The 22210-nt window shown below is 35.3% G+C and overlaps 1 long non-coding RNA gene across 1 annotated transcript; it reads left to right on the forward strand.

Moving 5' to 3' along the window:
* The first annotated feature begins 13123 nt into the window (after window positions 1-13123).
* On the forward strand, window positions 13124-16777 carry LOC121225699 (uncharacterized). Its single transcript, XR_005923565.1, has 3 exons — window positions 13124-13367; window positions 13438-16118; window positions 16207-16777. It is a non-coding gene; the product is annotated as an uncharacterized lncRNA (long non-coding RNA).
* The last annotated feature ends 5433 nt before the right edge of the window (window positions 16778-22210 follow it).

The following is a 22210-nucleotide window of genomic DNA, read 5'->3' on the forward strand; positions in this document are numbered from 1 at the left end:
AAAAGGGGACCGAAAAGGTCCGATTTTGGACCTCCGGCCGCCACACACGGTGGCTCTACGGCGGAGACTCGCCGGAAGCCTTGGCCGGGCCATCTCCGGAATCGGAGCCTGAGAAAATGAAAAAAAGAGAGAGTTTTCTCTCTGTTCTTCAACAAAATGATGAAACCGTTTTATTTTTAGCCTTTTTTTTATATTTATATTAATTATAAAACGGCGCCGTTTTGGTGGGGGTGGATCCGCGCGTCGACCCGACCCATTACCAGGAGGATCCGCGTGTTTTCCATTTTGGGGATATTTGCGCAGATGGTCCTCCCCTTTTTGTAGCGCGTTCAAATCAATTTTTTTATTTCTAATTTTCGCCCTTTAATTTGATGTCCGCTTCATTTCGGTCCTCGTCATAACGCTGCGTTTTGGAGGGTGGGAAATATTACCCTTTTAGTCCCCCATGTCATTCGCGCTTTTTAATTCGGACCTTCCCTTTTATTTATTTTAGATTTTTTCCTTTAATTTCAGCTTTGGTGTCAATTTGATCCTCTGTTTCATTATTATTACTAATTTTGTTTAGTTTATTATCTTTACTATTGTTAACATTAGTTTTATTATTTATATGTTTATTTATCTATGTACACGTATTATAATTTTATTATTTATATTATTACTTTGAGTATTATTATATCAATGGTTAATTTCATCACGTATTTTTAATGTAGTATTATTTTATATAATAAATAAAATAGTATTAACACTTTGGGTTTATTATACATTCGTTTCAAAAATTATTATGTATTATTGTTTAATCTTCATTATGTATACGTGCACATATATATATATATTATTTAATGTGTTGTGACTTATTCCTTATATAATATTTACTTTAAAACCTATTTGGACACTATTATTCTATGTAGTATTTATTTTAAACCATATTTTTAATTCCTTTCAAATATTCATTTATATATTATTTATCTAAAATGTAAATATAATTTCATTTTTATATATTTTTTAGTTATTTCAAAACTCATACATTGGGTCCGTATTTGCCTTAATTGACTCGTTTTCTTTTAGTTTTTGAATGTAGATATTGATATTAGCATAATGTACAATAGAGATTATTGTTGCTATGTTTGTTAGTATTAATTCATTATTTGTTCATTATTCTTTGATATGCATTTGAACTATATATTATCTTTTACGTCATACATCATTTTTCAATCATGTCATATTTGTAAAAATCGTGTTTTATCAGAGCACTACAATCACCCTATTTCATAATTTTCAAAAAAGCCTCGTTCTCATAGTTCTCGAGAATTGTGTCCTCACTTACTGGGCTTCAAATTTTTCGATGAACTTAGATAACCGAGCATCCTTTTTAATCAAAACCCATAAGTAAAAAGCTCGTTCTCGGGAATTCGACACGTTGTATCCTAACGCATTGAATATGACATGTTATTTTCTCGAGACGAGGATTTTAAAAATAAAGGCAATGCTCGATATTTAGAAATTTTGTGAAATCGAACCCTAACTTACTGGGTTTTGATTTTCTCATTTGACTCAGATAATCGGATATCCTTCTTAAAATGCATAGGTTTTAAAAGACGAAGAATAAGCTTAATTTTGAGGATTTGAAACGTTGCACTCTAACTTACTCAGTGTAACAATTTATTTCTTTAAAATAAATGAGCTTTATCTTCCAATTCATTTTATTCAAAAAGAAAGGATCGTATTTAAAATTTCGACATTAAGACATTAAGTAACCAACTAGGTACCAATTTTGGGCGTATCGAGGGTGCTAATCCTTCCTCGTGCGTAACCGACTCCCGAACCCATTTTTCTGAATTTCATGGACCAAACTTGTTGTTTTAATAAAATCAAACCGTTTATTAAAAACAACCACTTTTCGAGGTGACCCGATCACACCTCATCTAAAAAGATCGGTGGCGACTCCCATTTTTTTGTTTTCGTCAAAACCCAAGTCGACCCCGTTTTCATCCAAAAAAATGGTGTCAACAGCTTGGCGACTCCGCTGGGGACAAACACGAGAGTCAAGCCATGAGTTGATTACTTTTTGTCTTTTTGTCAAAAATCAAAAACCTAGTTTAAATATACGATCCTTTCATTGTATTTTTATTTATCTTTATTATGATCTTCGTCATTGTGATTCATAATTGCTGTGTTTAAGTTCAGATTTATTTTTGCACATTGCATTGCATGACCGTTGGTCATACCCTTTTAAGTGGGAGTGAGAAGCTACGCCTTCATGAGGTTTTCACCTCCGCATGGGATAGTGAATCGCTTTCGGGATACATCCGTACCTATGTCTTCGTGAGATTTTCATCTCCGCATGGCCATAGGGAAATGTATTCCCCTGAACTGAACTCAGTCCGTATGAGCCTATAATGGGTGAGGATCGAGGAATCTGCTGGTTCGGGTACCCTTACTTTAGAACCAACCCTCATATGGTAGACTTAGGAACTTAACCTAGGTAGAGCCACTCCAAACCCCTAGTATCTACCTGATTAGGTACTTTTTGTTTTCCTTGTTTGCTTCTGTTTTTTTTTACTAACCGATCTTGTTTTGTTTTGATTATGATTGCATTGCATTTGCATTTTAGGAAAGAGATATGGATTCAAATCCAATTACTAAATTAGAAAGCTTGTCATGGAATACGAATTCCTTGATAAAGTGGAAAACAATACGACTTCCCAAACATATTCTGAGAAACACAAGAATGGCGAGGGAAGAGTTCGTGACCGTGCTTGGTGGCCTGGGGATTCGAGACGATTGTCCAAAAGCCTTCAACAAGCTAACAAGCCTTATGAAGATGGGCAGATGATGGATCGCGACCAAGATCAAGAAAATGAGCTAGCAATGGCATCCATTGGTGAGATTACCTCAAACATGCGGAAAAAAAATCGATATTGTTTCTTGGAATATGAGGGTGAGGTCGTACATGTATCCGTTTTATGTAACGGAATTTGCTTTCTAGAAAAGTTTCCTAAATGTAATTGAATCAGAATCAACGTCTCTTTAGGCATTCATTTCATGCATTTGCATTACATCGCATCATATGCATTAGATTTTCACGAAGTGACCCTAATTATGTAAAATTATTTCAGCTAATCTGGAAAACCAATCAACCAAACATCCTTACAGTACTCGTCGCAAAGCCAAAGAAATGGATCAAAGATTAGAGAAACTGGAGCAAACGCAAAAAGAGATGCAAGACCAGTTACAGGTGCAAATGAAAGAACATATGGAAAAGATCCAGAAAGACATGGCACAAAAGATGAAGGAGTCTCAGGATGAACTAATGACTAAATTGACGCAATTAATAACCAAGGGAGTGGATAAAGGGAAAAATCATGTGGTTTGCGATGAAGAAGGAAACAATGATGAGCCACTTTTTTCTCCAGGATACACGCCTCCGCAAGCGCAAATTCAGATTGAACCACATCCACGAAGATCTTCTGTTTCGATTAGGCCTCAGCACTTTCAAGGTAACGCTTCAATATCGAAGAACCTTCAGGGCTGATCTGGTTCTAGTCCTGACGATAATCTGGTTGTCCCGGACTTCGATGAAGTAGCGGAGAAAGACAAGATGAAGGAGGAGTTACCAAAGCAGTTTGAGGAGAAATGGAAATGGATTGAAGAGAAGTTTAGGGCGATAGAAAGTATCGACGGCTATCATGGAATAGATGCGAAAGATCTGAGTTTAGTTCCGGATTTGGTATTTCCTTACAAATTTAAGATGCCGGAATTCGAGAAATATAATGGGACCAGCTGCCCAGAAACTCATATTACTATGTTCTGTAGGCGTATGGCCGGATACGTCAACAACGACCAACTGCTCATACACTGCTTTCAAGATAGCCTCACAGGGGCAGCGTCTAAGTGGTACAATCAATTGACGCGTATCCAGATTAGCTCTTGGAGGGATTTAGCACAAGCCTTTATGAAACAATACAGTCATGTAGCTGATATGGTCCTTGACAGAATTACCCTTCAAAATATGGAGAAAAAGCCTAATGAAAGTTTTAGGCAATACGCACAAAGGTGGAGGGAGGTCGCTATTCAAGTTCAGCCGCCACTCCTGGAGAAAGAAATGACGATGCTCTTCATCCACACATTGAAGGCCCCGTTCATCACTCACATGTTGGGAAATGCTTCGATGAGTTTTTTAGACATAGTCATGAGCGGTGAAATGATTGAAAGTGCCGTGAGAAGTGGAAAGATTGATGCTGGGGAGAATAATAGAAGGTCAGACTTAAAGAAGAAGGAAAATGATGTGAGCAATGTGAACACCTACAACAAATCGATTACACAGCCAAGAAAGGTGATTACTAGTCAGCAAGGTTCATCTAGACAAGAATCGTATGTGAAGCAAGGCACTGAGAACCTTCAATTCACGCCAATTCCGATGGCATATAAGGAGTTGTATCAAAGCTTATTCAACGCACGTGTTGTCGCCCCTCTCTACACGAAACCTCCACAGCCACCGTACCCCAAATGGCACGATGCGAATGCACATTGCGAATATCATGCGGGAAATACGGGGCATTCCATAGAGAACTGCATAGCCTTCAAGAAACTGGTTGAAAAGCTCATCAACATGGGTGTCGTCAAGTTTGGTGACTCATCTAATGCAGAAAATTCGCCACCCAATCATGATTAACAATGGGGTGAACGCAATATATGAGAAAGTGTTGGGAAGTTTTCACATCAATACCATATATGAAGGCATAATTGAAAGGGGATCTTATTAGATGTTCGCCCTTATAAACCTGGGAGTGTTCTAAAGAAACCTTTGTAGTATTTAGAGCTTACTCAGAGTAATATTCAAAACACACTTGTTGCTTTCAGCCTAGAGCAACAAGAAGTCTTTTGTGAAAAAGGCTTATGTCTGAACGTCATTATTCTAATGGAATGCATCTTTGCGATCTTTTGAACTAATATTTTTTTCATTGATCATTCTTTTATTCTTCCATCCAAATCATTCTTTCGTTCATTCATAATCATACTGTGCAGATACTTATTCTTAAATTCATACATTCTTTATATATTATTTTGTACCTACAATAGGTCCCTGGATATCAACGACATGAATGACACTGCTACAGACTTAGAACCTCCTTTTGAGCGAGATATGTGTTTTGAGGGATCTCATGACTTTGAAGATGACACAGATCGTAGATTATCTCCAAACTTGTTGAGGATGGTAGAACAAAAGGATAAACAGATCCTACCTCTCAGTGAATCATTAGAAATTGTGAGCTCGATGAAGACTAGAATTGACCTGCCTACAGAGACGAAAAATTCGAAGATGTCTTTGTATGATCATACCAGGGTATGCCTCGATTCTTATAATAAAACCTGCACAACAGCACGATGTCAGAAATTTACAGTGCGAACGATGCAATTCTTTGCCGGGGCAATACCGTTCTCGTCAATTCAGCATAGCTTTGCCCGTTTGAAGTCGAGTTTCTATTCCTTCAAGATGTTGCTGGATTTTATCCCGATGGGAGAAGAAGATCAAGAGTTTCCAGTTGTAGTTTTACCCTAAAAGGCTCTATAAAGGAAATTCGATATCAGAGAAGATCCTTTGAAGGGGATAACAAGGACTTGTCTAATCCCAAGAGTTTAGATCTGATTCAAAAACAAGGGAAAAGGAAAAGAAAAAACAAAATAAAAATCAAAATAAAAAATAAAAAGAAAAAGAGAAATCAATCAAAGTCAAAATAAAAATATGAAAAGCAAAGAAAAGAAAAGAAGAGGCCAAGGCAAAAACCAAAAAGGGCGCTTTGTGACCAAAAGTGGTTTTGAGTTGAAAACCCAAAAAGGGTGACTCAAATTTTGAGCAAAATGGGGTATGGACATCACCATTATCGAAGACTTCTAATGGGCATTGCTTCACTATTGAGATCATTAATTACTTCATCAAATGGATAAAGGCTACAGCATGCGTCAATGTCATCATATGCCAATATAGAATTCCAGAGACGATGGTATGGGAAAATGTATTGAACTGGAATGACAACATGATAGTTGAGGGCTGTAATCGGTTCAAAATCAGACATCATAGTTTGTCACAGTATTGTAAGACAATGAAGTTCAAAAAAAAAAAAAGATGAAGAATGAAAATGGAAAATGAAAAGAGTAAAAATGGAGAGGCTAAGGGGAAAACCCGCAAAGGGCACCTTAGGCCAAAGGGGATTTGAGTTGAAAACCCGAAAGGGGCGGCTCAAATATTGATCAAAATGGGGCATGAGGTGATATAAGCTGCTCAAGTTTTGTTCATATTGAGGCATGTGTTGATCTTGCCATGCCTGGATCAACAGGAAAGGATAGGCGACATCTTGGGGGCATCGACAGAGCATTGTAGATCTCCTAAACACATGTCCAACTCAAAAGGGTCTTCAGAAAGTTTGTATAGAGAAGTTCAAGCTGTGATATCTGGGGCACCCAATTCTCATGTTATTTGTTGTTCTTGGAATACTTTTTCTTTCTTTCCAAGATATACATTCCCAATTAATTCTTTTGTTGTCCTTCTTCACTATTTTCGATAATTTGTTCTTTCGAGCTATGCTCAGAACCAACTTTATTCTTATCCATTGTTATGACCTTTTTGCAAGCATTGGAATAATGATTAATGGACTAATAAAACTTTCACAAAGGAAGTTTTGCATATTACTCTGAAAAGTTTCTAAATAATACAGGAACCTGAAACAGGACTATTGTTTAGAACATGCCAAATTTGAAGGTTGGAAATTTGAGAAGGAAGAGTCTAAGTTTGGACTTTCTCTTTGGATTTTGTTGACAAATGCAGTGATTGAACAAAATGACAAGATGTCGTGTCAATGAAAAAGCTTAAATAAACAAGCAAGCAATGATCACTAGGCAATAGGAAGAGGTTACCTCGGAGAAGAGAGCCTTCATTTGTGCATGAGTCTTTGAAACGACACCCTGGAAATGGTGTAAGGGGGACCAGAAAGATTAAGATCCTATATCCTTGAATTGTGATAAAAGAGGATTGAGGAAAAACCATATTTCTACCCTTGGATTGTAGTGGGAGAATGATGGTACAAATTTTGTGCCCTAATAGATTAAACTTTAAGGTTTACAGTGGGAGGCAACCAGATTAAGTGTTTCTTTGGATATACCAGACGAGCAAAAAGGCGTTGTAGTACGTCAGTGATAAAACCTTAATAAGTTTTTACATGATGTTAACCTAAGCATTAAGGAATCATCTTCATGACATTTTGCATTCATTCAAATGTTATTCCTTCACATCTAGTTAGGAGTATTGGATTCATTTTGATCATGCCATCCTAATCATTAGGCATAATTATACAGGTCATGTTCCTTAGAGAACAGATCAGTGAAGACAGCAGATCTTGCCTTCCCGCGTTAACAGCGAAGTAGATCGAAAACAAAACCTTGCCTCTCTCGGTGGTAATGGAGCTGGTTGAAGACAAAAGATCTTGCCTTCCTGTATTGACAGCGAAGCAGGTCGAAAACACAAACCTTTCCTCTCTCGGTTGTGATGGAGCTGGTTGAAGACAATAGATCTTGCCTTCCTGCATTGACAGCGAAGCAGATCGAAGACACAAACCTTTCCTCTCTCGGTTGTGATGGAGCTGGTTGAAGACAATAGATCTTGCCTTCCTGCATTGACAGCGAAGCAGATCGAAGACACAAACCTTTCCTCTCTCGGTTGTGATGGAGCTGGTTGAAGACAATAGATCTTGCCTTCCTGCATTGACAGCGAAGCAGATCGAAGACACAAACCTTTCCTCTCTCGGTTGTGATGGAGCTGGTTGAAGACAATAGATCTTGCCTTCCTGCATTGACAGCGAAGCAGATCGAAGACACAAACCTTTCCTCTCTCGGTTGTGATGGAGCTGGTTGAAGACAAAAGATCTTGCCTTCCTATATTGATAGCGAAGCAGGTCCAAGACACAAACCTTGCCTCTCGGTGGTGATGGAGCTGGTTGAAGACAAAAGATTTTGCCTTCCTGTAATGACAGCGGAGCAAACTAAAGATAACAGATATTGCCTTCCTACGTTGACAGCGAAGCAGATTGAAGACACAAACCTTGCCTCTCTCGGTTGTAGTAAAGCTGGTTGAAGATAACAGATCTTGCCTTCTTGCCTTGACAGCGAAGCAGATCGAAGACACAAATCTTGCCTCTCTCGGTTACAGTGGAACATATTGAAACCAGAGATCTTATCTCCCTGAGATTACAGCGGAGTAGATTGAAGCTAGTAATCCTATCTCTCTGAAGTTACAGTGGAGCGGATTAAAATAAAGGATCTCATTACTCTGAAGTTACAGTAGAGTAGATCGCATCAGGATTTACCTCCCTGTGGTTACAGTGGAGTACATTGAAGCCGATAATTCTATCTCCCTGGTTGGCAGTGGAATAGATTGAAGATCGAAGATGACAGATTTTACCTCTTTGTGGTTACAGTGGAGTACATTGAAGCCAGTAATTCTATCTCCCCGACATGGCGGAGTGGGTCGAAGCGCCAATACCTATACTTCTGAAGTTGCAGTAGAGCAGATCGCATCAAATCTTATCTCCCTGACGTAGCAGTGGAGCAGACTAAAACCACAAATATCGTCCTCTTAAAGTTGTCGCGAAGAAGATTGAAACTGCAAGTCAGAACACTCTGAAGTGCAGTGGAGTGGATCGAAGCAACAAGACATAGTGGACTGGAAGGAGGCTACTTGAAGAAGAGAAGCGTCAAGAGAAGTCAAGACTCGACGAGACCGGACAAATTTGGTCTTTCTTAGTCTTTGCTCTGTTCTCGTTACACGACAACGAGCAAAGAGGGGCAGCTGTACAAGCCCAAATTTTCCCGGGGGCCCAAATAACCCTTACAATGGCCCAAACCCAATAATCCAAACCCAATACAACACAACCCAAACAAATTTAACCCTAAGCCCAAATGGCCCAAAAAAAAAACTTAGGCCAATTTCCAGCTAAGGGAAAACCCTAGGTGCGCCGCACCTAGGTCTTCAGCCTCCAGCGCCGCAAGTCACGGCCACCTGCCCTTCTGACGTCGCTCCACCTGCTCCACCTGCAAAGAGAGAAACAAACACGTAACAAGGAGAAAAAGAAGCAGACAACACAAAACAATGGAAAATATTGAATCTTTTTCTTTCTTTTTGTTCTTTGGCTATAAAAGCCGAACATATTTCAAAAAAGAAAGAGGGGAGCCCTTTTGAAAAGAAAAACAAAGAAATAAAAGGTGACCCTTTTGGTATCCGAATCTTTCTCTGTTTATTTTATTGTTTATTTTTTATCTCCTACACTAAATAACAAACGAAAAAACCAAAAAAACCTTACCTGCGCCGCACCGGAGGAGAGAAGACGAGCGGTTTCCCCTCGATCTTCGGGTCTCCGGCTTCTTTTTCGGGGATTTGGCCTTAGATCCGTACCCTAGGGACGCTAGGCTTAAAAAGGGGACCGAAAAGGTCCGATTTTGGACCTCCGGCCGCCACACACGGTGGCTCTACGGCGGAGACTCGCCGGAAGCCTTGGCCGGGCCATCTCCGGAATCGGAGCCTGAGAAAATGAAAAAAAGAGAGAGTTTTCTCTCTGTTCTTCAACAAAATGATGAAACCGTTTTATTTTTAGCCTTTTTTTTATATTTATATTAATTATAAAACGGCGCCGTTTTGGTGGGGGTGGATCCGCGCGTCGACCCGACCCATTACCAGGAGGATCCGCGTGTTTTCCATTTTGGGGATATTTGCGCAGATGGTCCTCCCCTTTTTGTAGCGCGTTCAAATCAATTTTTTTATTTCTAATTTTCGCCCTTTAATTTGATGTCCGCTTCATTTCGGTCCTCGTCATAACGCTGCGTTTTGGAGGGTGGGAAATATTACCCTTTTAGTCCCCCATGTCATTCGCGCTTTTTAATTCGGACCTTCCCTTTTATTTATTTTAGATTTTTTCCTTTAATTTCAGCTTTGGTGTCAATTTGATCCTCTGTTTCATTATTATTACTAATTTTGTTTAGTTTATTATCTTTACTATTGTTAACATTAGTTTTATTATTTATATGTTTATTTATCTATGTACACGTATTATAATTTTATTATTTATATTATTACTTTGAGTATTATTATATCAATGGTTAATTTCATCACGTATTTTTAATGTAGTATTATTTTATATAATAAATAAAATAGTATTAACACTTTGGGTTTATTATACATTCGTTTCAAAAATTATTATGTATTATTGTTTAATCTTCATTATGTATACGTGCACATATATATATATATTATTTAATGTGTTGTGACTTATTCCTTATATAATATTTACTTTAAAACCTATTTGGACACTATTATTCTATGTAGTATTTATTTTAAACCATATTTTTAATTCCTTTCAAATATTCATTTATATATTATTTATCTAAAATGTAAATATAATTTCATTTTTATATATTTTTTAGTTATTTCAAAACTCATACATTGGGTCCGTATTTGCCTTAATTGACTCGTTTTCTTTTAGTTTTTGAATGTAGATATTGATATTAGCATAATGTACAATAGAGATTATTGTTGCTATGTTTGTTAGTATTAATTCATTATTTGTTCATTATTCTTTGATATGCATTTGAACTATATATTATCTTTTACGTCATACATCACTTTTCAATCATGTCATATTTGTAAAAATCGTGTTTTATCAGAGCACTACAATCACCCTATTTCATAATTTTCAAAAAAGCCTCGTTCTCATAGTTCTCGAGAATTGTGTCCTCACTTACTGGGCTTCAAATTTTTCGATGAACTTAGATAACCGAGCATCCTTTTTAATCAAAACCCATAAGTAAAAAGCTCGTTCTCGGGAATTCGACACGTTGTATCCTAACGCATTGAATATGACATGTTATTTTCTCGAGACGAGGATTTTAAAAATAAAGGCAATGCTCGATATTTAGAAATTTTGTGAAATCGAACCCTAACTTACTGGGTTTTGATTTTCTCATTTGACTCAGATAATCGGATATCCTTCTTAAAATGCATAGGTTTTAAAAGACGAAGAATAAGCTTAATTTTGAGGATTTGAAACGTTGCACTCTAACTTACTCAGTGTAACAATTTATTTCTTTAAAATAAATGAGCTTTATCTTCCAATTCATTTTATTCAAAAAGAAAGGATCGTATTTAAAATTTCGACATTAAGACATTAAGTAACCAACTAGGTACCAATTTTGGGCGTATCGAGGGTGCTAATCCTTCCTCGTGCGTAACCGACTCCCGAACCCATTTTTCTGAATTTCATGGACCAAACTTGTTGTTTTAATAAAATCAAACCGTTTATTAAAAACAACCACTTTTCGAGGTGACCCGATCACACCTCATCTAAAAAGATCGGTGGCGACTCCCATTTTGTTGTTTTCGTCAAAACCCAAGTCGACCCCGTTTTCATCCAAAAAAATGGTGTCAACAATATCCTTTGGATTTTAATAATAATGAAAGGGATGCTTATGCTTTTGTAAATCTGGTAATGTGTTTTTGTTGTTAGTATTGTACATGATTTTGGCAATTTTATTTTTAATGTTGTTTTCTTCATATCCTTAGTAGTGCTGTCGGCAAAATTGGGTTGGCTTTTAATCTTAACATTCATCGGTAGCTTCAGGTATATAATCCTTAGTAGTACCTTTTTTTTAGTTTTTTTTTTGTTTAGATTTTATTCTAGTTTAAGTTCCATTATGTGTGGAGATTTATAATGTAATGGATGATTAGTACATATAATTGTTATTACACCTAGAATCTAAGCTATTGTGAGGGTACCATACGTATACGTATAGATATAATTAGAGTTTTTTTCCAAGTGCTTTCATGTTCGATGTTATATATCCTCGTATCTATATGTGTTAGACCCGAATGTTTAAGAAAAATGTTTTTGTGAAAGAAAGGGGAACTAAATTTTATTACACATAAATTTAAAAAGTTGTTCAATACATAACATACACTTGCTTATCAGCTACTACTAGGGGACACACCCTTGCTTATCAGCTGCTACTAGGGAAGGAGAAATCACCCAAGGGCGAGGTGGATTAGAAGGTGCTTCCTAACTAAACTAATGCATTTGCAGCAAACGTTCGCTTCCAACATCTTGCACTCATCGATTAAAGTGAATGATAATTGCAGTATCAACTTCAATCTCTTAATTGTTAACCGAAGTCCACAACTCAGCTTTCATGCTAGTTGATTTGAGGATATGTCTATAAGTTCTCATAGTGGTCGCGAATTAAAATTTTCATTTCTACTTTTTTCAGATTACCCAAGGATGATTCCTATTTTGTTTACATTCCTAGGAGGTGATTTCTAAGATATTGGAGTCACTATACTTTCAACTTCAATACTAATCACAAGGATCAATTTCTATAACTAGTTGGTGGATGGATTAAGTTTTTTAAAAATACATTTATGGGAGTGTCTTATTGTTTAGAGTATGGGTTTTTTTGTTCTTTAATTTGTTGAATACTACTTTTTTATTATTTGTAAAATTTATTAATAAGTATTTATATACCTATAAATAAAAAGAAGGTCGATCTTCCTCACGTGATACACATTTATCATGTATCCTTTTGCATTTTATAAAAATGATTGATTTTCAGTTTTTGGTCCTTTTAATATGCTTAAATTTGAGATTTAATCTTTATATTTTAATTTTTAACATAGTTTGGTCTCTATAATTTTACCAATTAGTTAAAATAGTTAATAGCGTTAACTTTTTAATTAAGAGATTACATGTAAGGGCGAAGCCATAAAATTTTGAAGGGGCCAAAATTGAATTACAAATTTTTGAGATGTCGAATATAAATTTTATCGCGTATTAATTTAGAAATAATTTGAAGTTCACCCTCAACATTTTGGGGTTTTTTTTCACTTCAGCCCTTAACGTTTGTTTGTATTTCAATCTCACCCATAACATTACAGAAAAATTGAAATAAGTCAACATTTTGTGGCACATGGCATGACACTTCAATTTGTGACATGGCTGAGGTGGCATGACACATCATCAATCATGTGATTTATTTTTTAGTTAAAATATTAAATATAGAAAAAAAAGTTCCCCCCCTAATTACCTGTAGCCGCCTAATTACATTGTTATATGTAACTAGAAAGTGGATCTTTATTTCGTTAGTAAAAACAAAAACAAAAAAACCATGGCTCATACATGTCTGGCCGCCATGGTGTCCTCCGTCACAGTCTCACTGCCCTATCTGACCACCACCTCCTACGCCAAACCGCCGTCTTACTTCTTCAGCAACCTCAAAATCCTCCTTCTCAAAGCACCCCTTTCAGCTTCCCGACGAAGAACCCCCAATATCACTAGGTATAATATGTAATTACGAGTTCCTGTTTTCTTGTGTTTATGATCGAGCTAGCTTCTGTATTTTATTCAGGTGACTGATAACCTTGTGGATGGCCCCATAATTGGAGCCTTTCGATCACTGTGAATTGCTACAACGATCAAGTAGTAGACGAGGATGAAGATGAAGAATAGGATCGGAGTTTGGATCTGTTAGTTAGATTTGTTCAAAACGTATTTAGAAAGATTTCTAAACGAGCAAGGAAAGCCGCTCGATCGGTTTTGCCTGTCTTCATCCCTAGGAATCTGGTAGGTATCCTTCAATCGATTTTATATTCCTTTTTTTTCCTTATGTAATTTATGAAGGATCCCTAGGTGGGATTATCCGTTAATGGTGTCCTGATACTGCCATTGTTGTGGGTTTTAACGGCATTTCTTGAGGTAATTCATCATTTGATCCACCTGTGTTTAAATCGAGTAGTTAGTCACTTTACACTTTCTACTTAATTCGCTAGCTTGGATATCAGCAATTCGACTATTTATACAAAAGTAATTAGCAAAAATCAGCAGCGTTTCAAATATTTATAAGCAACAAATTAGCAATTCATGTTCATGTGTTTACCAGCAACTAAACTAACTTTTCAGTTTTTGTGAAGTATATTTTGATAAACTAATGGGATTAGCTGCTTAGTTTTCATAAAGTAGAGGGATAGGATAAACTAATGTGCAGCTGTAATTACTTATATGGAAAATATTGATTTTAATAGTGTTAGAGTCGGATAATGTTAGACTGAAATGAAATGGAATAGGATAAACTAAGTTATAAACCAAAAGGGATGATTGGTTCAGTAGACTGAAATGAAATACTGTTAAACTGATAGAATAAATCTACAGCTATTGGTGGAAAACCTTGGCTGTTCTGGCTGGGAATTCAATATGCTTTCTTAAGTTTTTGTGTTCAAAATTTTTATTCTGGGTTGGTCTGGTTATTAGTGCTGTTAACTTGGTTGGAAATTTGGGCTTTTAGTTATTTACAGTAGGGATGTTTTGCGAACCAATCAGCAACTTTCAGTTAGTTATATACAGTGGGAGGGTGGATATGGTCTCCCTGATAGCTTTGAGGTAATATTAATTTTCAAGACAAAGAACAACCTTTTATAGATAAATATCCTAAGAAAATGTACATAAAAAGACATTAAGAAACAGAGTTGAAAGGTTCATATGTACTGAGATCCTTGACAATTGTAGCAATGGAGCCAGCCGCTGCAAGAACTGATACAATCAGGCAAAGCAACACCAAGAAGTTTAACCATATCCATTTCCAACTAAAGGCTCGGATCTGTTCTCTCGATATGTGCATTTGGATTGGGAAATACACTGTCAGTGGCCAAAACGAAGCGGCACCCAGGAGGCCGAGGATTGCATTGAAGAACGGTAGAAGCATCGCCAGCACGATGGTCAGTATCACGTAACCTGTTCGCCATACAACCCTGAAAACACTGAAATTGTAAACCCCAAACAATGGAAGCTTAATTGGTGGACTTTCTTTGATGAAACTGCTGTTTGGCCATCGGTTGAAGCACCTGTCTTCCACCTGTTTGAAAATTGGCTGACAGAATACCTATGAAGAAAACCATCAAGATTTTGCTGAAGATATGGGGATATTTTATTGTGTGTTGTTTGTAGGTGATGGTAATGGGGTGTTTTTACCTGGTAAGCTCCTATAAGATGTACAATGATGAATACATTAGCCATGTCGATAAGCCAGTACGGTTCGTAAAAGCCAAACCCTGTTAGGAAATTGCCTGGTGCATTGTTGCCGAATGCTGCGTAACCCAGAGCACCACATGAAACGTAGAATACGGTGGTGACCGAGACGCCCACCAAGGTTGCCTTCTTCATTGATTCATTTTCTGGTGGATTTGGTTTCAGTGTATCCTGCAATTCCATGCCAATTACATGAATCGAAGTCTTTCCTTTTCCCAATTCCATGCCAATTACATGAATGGAAGTCTTTTCTTTTATTGGAAAGGAAAAGGGTACCATTGAAACCAGGAGGACTTGCCTGTATCTCGACGAGTACAGTGGAGAAAGCAAAAGCGAAGGCGATGTCACCGATGGCTTCGAAGCAGTTCCAAGTCTTCTGCCAGCTGGTCACGTCAACTCCCACGGTTGTTCCTGTCAAGCTTGTCCTAGCCTGATTCCCTCCTACAGCTTTGGCTATCGAGAGGCCGAGGCCGATGGTAGAGTACCCGAAAGACATAACCGCGGCGACCGCGGAAAGCCACGAGAGCTCATGGAAGTTTGGGATTTGGCTTAATATGATCTCTATGATGCCAAAGATGATCATAAACTTGTTGTTTTTGACATGGCAGCCTACATTATGGCCCTCCTTGTGAAAGCAACCTGATCTTTCTATTGCCCTGGTTAATCAAAGGTACACAAGAGTTAAACCAGGGGATATATATTCCTACAAAAACATCAGCTTTAGCATATAAACCATAAATCCTTACGCCATACTAATAGCTGAAGTGATTGAATATCCAATTGTTATCCCTACAAGATTCACATATTGTGCTAATCCACAAAACTTGTTACTGATTCCTCCTGTTAGAAAAAAAAACCCAGGAACCATTAGCATTGGGGTTCCATGTCCTTGAAAGAACCAGTAGACATTCATATCGGACACTTGGATATGGAGATATGATTTTCAAAAATCCTCTAAATACATAAAAAAAACCGAACATCTGACAGTCACACCCCAAATCGAGTAAGGTAGGTTCAAGGTAGTAGAGTGGATTTTAGTCACCTAAATTAGATTTTACAGCATCCATGTAACAGCTACATCTTTTTCCTGAAACAGGGTCCCTGCAACTATCAGCTAGTAGAGTGGATGTAAACCAAGTGATGATAGAGAAGATTACAAGGGCCATGGGACCAGCAATCCACCCTAACTGAGCAATGGCCCATGAAAGAGATAAGACCCCTGAACCTATAACTGCTGTTATTATATGTGCACTTGCAGTCACCCAAGTTCCTGCAACAAAAAAACACAGATTTTTAACTTCAAAAAAAAAAAATGATGAAATTTGAAACCTCTCTTTGCAGAAGAAAAAAAAAACCCAGAGTTGAATATGGCTTGCCTGTTCTTTTTGAGCTACCATCATCACCATATCGGTTGCTAGCTTCCAGTTCCATGGCATGTAAAGATTGATCCTTGCTTTCTCTCTGTACTGGAAAGATGTTAGATTTGTGTCAAATTAAAGCCAAACTCCTTAAAACTTTAACTCTCAACCTAGACTGTTACGAATGGGAAGATTCTCTCAAATAAATGTAAAATCACCCCATTTGGCAATTCCAAACTGTGTTCCTTTATTATTCCAATACCAACTCAGAAAATTAATCTAATTAAGGTAGCTATTTATAATTCTATATATGCACAAAATTTAGTAAATCTGTCATTTTTTTATTAGAAATAGGTAATTTATGTTTCAATTTTTTGGATAAAATTATCGTTGATAATGTAGTAACCTTCCTGTTACTACTAGTAAATATTTATATAAAAATTATTTTCTACAGAAATCTTTGTAATTGGACATATTAGAGCTGGAGGAATGAAAAATTGTAATAAGAGGTTTACCTGTTGTTTGGACTCAGTCATTTTCCTTGAAATATTTACATCTGATATATAAATATGAGGATATGATTTTTAAAATTTCTTTAAATATATGAACAAAATTTAAAAAATATAACCATACCCATGTTGTATATATATTCATGTTCAACACTCACGCAAGAATGTGAGTAGAATAAGATTTAGCTATAGATTGAATGCCATAAAAGGGACTAAAGATGGAGTTTTTTTTTTTTTTGAACTTTCAGTTTCTTCAGAGTATGATTTCATTAAAATTTATGGATAGACATGAAAAAGGTGGCATTATAAGCGGAAAGGACAAACATTTGCCTTTTCACTCGCGGCAAGGAAAAAAAAGGGGTAAATTATACCTTCTCTCATTAAAATATTAGTAAATTTATGTTTGGATTACTTAACTTTAAAAAATTATAAAATAATCACTTAACTCTTCGAAATTTTTTATTTAAGTCACGAACTACTCGGAAGTTTTTATTGAAGTCATTGGATTTTTAAGTTTTATTTTAAAAAAGTCTAGCTAGCTATTCGAGGCGATGATTTGACGATTGGTACAATGGACCAATACTTATCGAAAAGTAGAAGAACATACCTTAGATCAAAATCGATTTGATGATCAGTGTCAAAAATCGAAGAAGAAAGTTATTTGGATTTTGGTTTGCAAATTGATGACGTTCAAAGCTGTTTCATAAAAAAATAGATTATAGAAGAGAAAGGGAATGAGAACTTTCGGTTAGTGCGGGTGGTGTGAACATATAATGCCATATAGTAGAGATTTTAACAACCCAATGACTTAAATGAAAACTTTCAAATAGTTCATTACCATTTTTGTAGCTTTTTGAAGTTGAGTGATCAAAACATAAATTTATTAATAATTTAATGACTTTTGATGCAAATTACCCAAAAAAAGCATATACATATTTATTATTGTGTAAATTCTAATATTTTAGCTTTACAAATAAAATAAAAATATTGTTGTGTTTTGAGTTTTAATTTAATTGATATTGTAGTTGTTGCAATAATTTAGAGAATGTGAGTTCAATCATCTTTAAGTGGGTTTAGGGGGATTATGAGTAGTTTAAGAAATGAATTTTTAAAAAAAATTGTTAATATAATTTTCATGGTTGTTAGAACCAGACCAAATCGATTGGTCAAACTAGTTGGACTGAGAATCAGTCGGCATACCAATCCGGACAAAGAGTTGAATCGACTTTTGAGTGAACCGTTCAAAATCGATTGAACCAATTTTCTCTATTTTAAAATAAATTTTAATTTTTTTATAATTTTTAATAATTTATTTAATTAAAACCGAACAATTCAGTGGAATAAAAAATTTGTGGTTTGATGAATTTAACCACATGTCTATTTTTAAAAATTTTGGTATTTTTTTGATACCATTAAGCCCCAAAAAATATATTTTAAACTTTACAAACATGATTCAAAAGGTGACACAAATCCCAAGATGTGCATGAGTCTCTGATTGGGGTCTTTGTGAGTCCAGTTTCCTCTGGTCTGTCCAACTGCGCTATGTATTTTTTGAATAAAAGAGAATATCTGTACTACAAATCCCAAGATGTGATTGCCTCCAGCGTGACCATACACGAGAATGTTAGTTCGGCATTCGCAGCATGTTTAGAAGCAGTAAGATTGGGGTTAGAAATGAAAGAGCATAGAATCTATGTTGAAGGGGACTTGATCTGAGTAAGAAGAAAATGAATCACAAATTTGCTCCATCGAACAGCAAACACTTTGGCAGACATCATAGCCACTGAAAGTCTGAAGCAAAGGAGCGGCACCAAGGTATGCAGTCAAAACACTAGAGGACGAATGGGTCAGAGAACCAGACTAAAGTTTTTGTGAGGAAAATGAAGGTTTGGTCCATGAAATCATAACATGTTTTGAAAAGATGATTCTTGGGAGCGTTGCTTTGAATGGGAAACGGCAATAGGATTTTATTTCCTATTTTTTCACAGGTTTCCCGAGAAAGTGGATTTTGTTTTTTTCATTTTGATGTCATAAGTTCATTTTATTCAAAAATATATATATTAATATAATATTTTAAAATAACAAAAATTCACTTATAATTATGTAATTTTAAAAAATAGGATGAAAATGAATTTAATAAAATAATTATAAAATTATAATTAAATCATCTATAGATAAAATTTTTCAAGTTCCTAAATTACAATATCTTTTGTATTGGAAAAGTTCCTCTTAATTTATTATGTTTTATGGATTTTATTTCCATTTTTAAGAAAAATATTTTTTTATTCTTTTTAAAAATTGAAAAACATGTTTAATAAATTAAAATAGAATTTTCTTTTCAATAATGAAATGATAGAAACGTGAGAAATAAAATAAAAAAATCATACATTTATTTATATGGATTCAAACTAAGGTACCCAATATAATATTTGAAAAACTATTGAAAAAAACGTTTTTGCATATATATATATATATATATGAATTTGAACAAGGATCAATTGATTTAACGTTAAAAACCGTTGTTTTCATCATTTTCAATTTTGCAAAACATTTTTAATGAAAATAATTAAGACAACTTTTTATTGTTTTTTTAATTTTCACATATTTTAATCTTCATTTTTCAAAAATCATTTTAAAAAATTTCAACCAAACACGTGCAATGTTTGGAAAGTCAATTAATAATTGGATTTTGGTGTAATTGCTTATAATTACATAAGGGTGACATGTTTGGTTAACCATTGTAATTGGTAGGTCTTATTGAATTGAGTGTAATTGAAGCATCCAAATTACGTTTTCCAATTTTTAGGGGGAATGTGAGAATTGAAGTAATTACGCAGGTAATTACACTCATATCCAATTTTTAAAAAAATTGTTTTTGTAACACCTCATTACCCGACCCGATCGTCAATTCCGAGTTACAAGGTGTTACATTCGTTGCTGGATCAACTACAATCAAACTAAATTCTATTTATACTATTAAATGATTAATTTCAACCAATACATGCATACAATACGATATACAACTGTTATCGGGTCTTAAACAAGTTTATGAAAGAGCTAAAGCTAACTCGAGGTCGAATTAGGACCAAATTGTAAAAATTTCAAAACACCAGGTTGACGTCGCAGCGTCAAGGGGTTCCTCGTCGTAACACAACATACTAAGTAGGCCTCATCACAGTGATCAATACTCGGCATTGCGTCATGGCATGGCAACTTGGTCTCATCACGACAACAAACGTTCGACATCGTGACTTGACATACTGTTTCTAAATGGTACCATTTTGACACCATCAAGCTCCACCTAAAAACAAGCCCAATTCAAATGCATACCATTTCAACTCAATTTTACCATTCTCAATTCTACATTTCTAACATATCTTACTATTCATTAGGACTCAAAAACACATGCCAAAGCTTTACACTTTTGACAATTCTTAACATCTACCACATTTACTTATTCATTCATTTATATAGATTACTAATAGAGCAACATTTTGAGCAATTTCATTAAGTACCAATCTCTAGTACAAGAATTCAAACCAATATGACATTCTCAAGTTACCATTCAAAACATCAAACATTCACAACTTCACATTTTATACCAAAACTGACTCCACCTAGGTACATGTTGTATAACGAACAAAAAGAGACTTTACGAACATTGATGAGTCAGAGATCTCTGGCTGGATGCTAGAGTCACTGTTCGGGACCTCAAGATGTACCTAAACCTATGCACGAGAAACAAACCGTACGTTGAGCAATAAAACTCGGTGATATTTCTATGATTCAAATCAATATAACATAGATCATAATCAACTGCATACAATTTATATGATTTCTAATGTCAACTAATACAAGTTCATCATATGCCACAATTATACCAAATGTTTCATATGAATCACCTATACATTACTTGAATTAGTCAAGCTAAATGATTATATTATAACAACATTTCAATGCCAATGAAATTCACACAACTATTCAATTTGCAACATTTGATCATACCACATTTCCTTACCAAATCAAATAAAATCATTTGTATTCTTACCATACCAGCCCTTAAGCTCGTTAACTAGTTCGCATGGTCTTTCATATGCAATTGATAATAAAAAATCGTATATAAGTACCTATAGTACAACTTCATGACATTTAATTCTTTTCAAATATCATTCAATCAATTCAAAATTTATATCTCCTATTAGCATGACTCAGACTCGAATGGATATACGGATCCCAACCAACACACCAATTTGGCACCTAGTGACTCATCGAAACATTCGAAGTAAATAGATTGCACCCAATGCTCATCGGTATAACCGACGTAAAAGTTTTGTCCTGCACTAATAAAAAACGTCCAAAGAAAAATGCACTCAACGCTCATCGATATATAGCCGAAGTAATCCGTACTCAATCTATCTTATGGCATGCCAATTATATTTGATTTTGCCCGAATAATTTATAGGGTAACCAATTTTCCGAATTCATTATATACCTCAATTAACAATCTATCAATCTCAATTTATTGTCAATTCATGAGTATGCAATAATTAAATTGATCTAAATCATAAAAATACAAACCGAAAACTTGAGTTACTTGTCGTCAGCTCTTACCTTTCTTTTCCCTCTCGACGGTCCTACGTTGTCTTTAGCTACAAATAATAATTTAACAATAGAAAATATCAAATTCCATATCAAATCACATTCAATTACAAAGTCACACATATTTTTATATTTATTCAATTTAGTCCCTAAACCTAAGACAAGCATAACTTTCAATCTAGACCTTGGGATTAAAATCCGATTCCACATATATTTATTAGAGACCTTCTACTTTCTATTCCTACCAAAATTTCATGACAATTTTTCATTTTATTTAGTTTGGTCCTTAATATACAAAATCAATAATTAAGTTTTACAATTTAGTCATTTTCTTAAACTAAACTTAATTTCTATCAAGTTCACACCTAAATCTTTAAGAAATCAATGATGACAACTTTCTAGAACTTTAACAGTATCACAACTTGATACATGGGTTAGCTAAATCAAACTCTCATGACCTAAAAGTTATATAAAAAAGAAAAAAGAAAAATGGCTAGAGACTTGAATTTTTGGTTGAAAGTTAAGAAATATTGAAGCTTTCTTTGTTTCCTTAGCTATGGAGGATGACAAGGAAGAAGATAAAATGTTTTCGTCTTTCCTTCCACTTTCTTTAGTTTATATGTTAGGATTATAA

Source organism: Gossypium hirsutum, chromosome D13 (genome assembly GCF_007990345.1).
Source record: "Gossypium hirsutum isolate 1008001.06 chromosome D13, Gossypium_hirsutum_v2.1, whole genome shotgun sequence".
Lineage (NCBI taxonomy): Eukaryota > Viridiplantae > Streptophyta > Magnoliopsida > Malvales > Malvaceae > Gossypium > Gossypium hirsutum.